Source organism: Mandrillus leucophaeus, unplaced genomic scaffold (genome assembly GCF_000951045.1).
Source record: "Mandrillus leucophaeus isolate KB7577 unplaced genomic scaffold, Mleu.le_1.0 Scaffold347, whole genome shotgun sequence".
Taxonomy (NCBI): domain Eukaryota; kingdom Metazoa; phylum Chordata; class Mammalia; order Primates; family Cercopithecidae; genus Mandrillus; species Mandrillus leucophaeus.
The window spans coordinates 358,752-361,667 of NW_012103665.1; the positions used below are offsets into that span (position 1 = coordinate 358,752).

The following is a 2,916-nucleotide window of genomic DNA, read 5'->3' on the forward strand; positions in this document are numbered from 1 at the left end:
TTTATTTCTTCAGATTATAAAAATAATCCATGTTTGTTGTAGAAAATAGAAAAACATATTAAGTGATGGTGGGGGGGAACACCCATAATCCCACCAGCAATAAATAATTTCTGTTAATGTTTTGATAGACCTTTTTTGAATGGATAGATCTTACCTGTATGTCTTTTGAAAAACCTGGATCATACTATGCATTTAGTTTTCTATTCTGCTTTTTAAAATACTGTTGCTAGCCAGGTGAGATGTTGTGTGCCTATAGTCGTGGCTATTCTGGAGGCTGAAGTGGGAGAATCTCTTGAACCCGGGAGTTCGAGGTCAGCCTGGGCAACATATGAGATTTTCTCTCTTAAAAAACAAGCAAAAAAAATACCACTGCTGTGGTTTCAGTGTGGGCTCCAGAGTTCATGTGTTGGAAACTCAGTCCCCATGCAACAGTATTGAGAGGTGGGACCTTTAAGAGGTGACTGGGTCATGAGGGCTCTGTCATGAATGGAGCAGGTTAATTATTGTGAAAGTGGGTTTGTTATAAAAGTAACTTTGGCCCTTTTGCTTTCTGTTTTGCCCACTTATCCTTCTACCTTCCACCATGGGATGATAAAGCAAAAAGACCCTTGCTAGATATGGGCCCCTCAGTCTTGGACTTCCTAGCTTCCAGATACAAAATAAACCTCTGTTCTTTACAAATTACCCAGTCTCAGCTATTCTGTTGTAGTAGCACAAAATGAGTTAAGACAACCATTATTTTCAGACTTTCCTCCACTTCACAAAACAGCCTTTGAAAACAGTGTTTTTAATATTCCATTGTAAGCAGCAGTCCCACTGAGATCAGCCTTGGCTGTCTTAGATCCATTCTTATCACCTTCTTTTTTTAACCTGATCTGCATTGCGTTATGAAACATAAGAACTACAGATAATACGGTTATTGAAATGCTGCACATATTGAGAGTCTGGCCACTGAATTTAGGAGGAAGGAATCAGTACATATAGGCCCTAAAGATTATCCCAGAAAAATCTAATGTTTACCTTCTCTTCCTCTCTCCTTCACTGAAATCCTTTTTTTTTTTTTTTTTTTTTTTTTTTGAGACAAAGTCTTGCTGTGTCACCCAGGCTGGAGTACAGCGGCACGATCTCGGCTCACTGCAAGCTCTGCCTCCCGGGTTCAGGCCATTCTCCTGCCTCAGCCTCCCGAGTAGCTGGGACTACAGGCACCTGCCACCACGCCCGGCTAATTTTTGTATTTTCATTAGAGACGGGGTTTCACCATGTTAGCCAGGATGGTCTCGATCTCCTGACCTCATGATCTGCCCGCCCTGGCCTCCCAAAATGCTGGGATTACAGGCGTGAGCCACCATGCCCGGCCTACTGAAATTCTTGAAGAAAAAAGTTCATGTTCACTCTTGCCTTCCATTGTTTACATGGTAGCCGCCTCATGGGAAAACTTTTGATAAGGCCCCATGAATCTCCTGGTGGGCCTTAGAAAAGAGAGGAAAGGGTTACCCGTGTTAGATGAAGGAAGGATGGTGGATAGCTTATAGCTTATGTTCACCTGTCCACCTGTTGTTATCTCCTCAAAAAAAGTTAGTACTGTCATCTTATTTGGCTTGAATCTGCTATTTAAAGTTTGGTTATTCAGGATTGAAAATGTTTAGTCTAGTTGAGAACAAATTGAATTCAATTAATGAAAATAGAAATGTGGTTGAATGGCATGGATTCTACGTCCTGTGATCTGCTATTAACTGTCTTTGGGTTAGTTACTTGACATCTCTGGGTTAAAAAAAAATAGGCTAAAGCTTTTATGTTCTAAAACCCTTTTATTTCTTATTTATGTATTGTATTATAGTGGTTATAAACTGTTTTCAACTTCAAGATTCTTGAGAGATAACTACACATACCCTTTGCCATAGTGGGAATGACTGTGTAGTAGTAACTGGAGGAGAAAGTTTCTTTGTACACAACCATGCTTTGATTTTTCAAGAGGAGGAATGAAATTGCCTTGTGAAATTACAGAGTTAAATACAATGTAAGTGATAAATATATTGTAGTATATTAATGGAAAAAGAAAGCTTAACTTGATCTTGAGCTGTAACTTAAGGTGTTACAAACAAAAGTCTAGATGTGTTCCATTCCTGTATGATGAGTTTTTCTCATTATTTTAAGTAGATATGGAGTATGTGAACACTTCGAGCTGTTTAAATCTTTTTTTTTTTTTCTTTTTTCGAGACGGAGTTTCGCTCTTGTCACCCGGCCTGGAGTACAGTGGCTCACTGCAACCTCTGCCTCCCGGGTTCAAGTGATTCTCCTGCCTCAGCCTCCCAAGTAGCTGGGATTACAGGAGTGCGCCACCATGCTCAGCTAATTTTGTATTTTCAGTAGAGAGGGGATTTCACCATGTTGGTCAGGCTGGTCTCAAACTCCTCACCTCAAATAATCCACCCGCCTCAGCCGCCCAAAGTGCTGGGATTACAGGCATGAGCCACCGCTCCCAGCCTAGAGCTGTTTAATCTTTTGGCAGCCATTGTAGTAGATTATATAAAAAGATCCCTTTTCATTTTTCTGGTAGGTGATAGCTACTACAATTTATCCCTCCAATTCCTACTACATGCTTCTGTTTTTCTACCTTCTCAAGACAATACCCTAAGGGGTATTAGCAAATACTGTGTTGTCTTTAAGAAAATATGCACTATATCCAGTGTTCAGGGTAGTTATATATAGTTAGTGTATTGGCTCCTTCTCAATCTTTTATTCTCTTAATGCCTTATTTCTTTTGTTCCTTTTTTTTCATTAAAAGGCTATCATTTCTGGTTTCTATAATCAATGTCTTCAACCCCTAATACCATTTGAGATTCTTCACTTTTTTGTGTATTATCAAATAGCACTTCAAAAGCACATAGAGACCTGAACCATTGCTTTAAACTAGTT

General features: G+C 39.6%; 1 protein-coding gene across 1 annotated transcript in view; it reads left to right on the top strand.

Moving 5' to 3' along the window:
* Positions 1-1,836: 1,836 nt before the first annotated feature.
* KATNBL1 (katanin p80 subunit B-like 1) overlaps positions 1,837-2,916 on the top strand; it is a 54,919-nt gene continuing 53,839 nt past the window's right edge. Inside the window, exon 1 of the mRNA XM_011989106.1 lies at positions 1,837-2,017. The gene's annotated coding sequence lies outside the window, so the exon portion shown is untranslated. The remainder of the gene's footprint in view (positions 2,018-2,916) is intronic.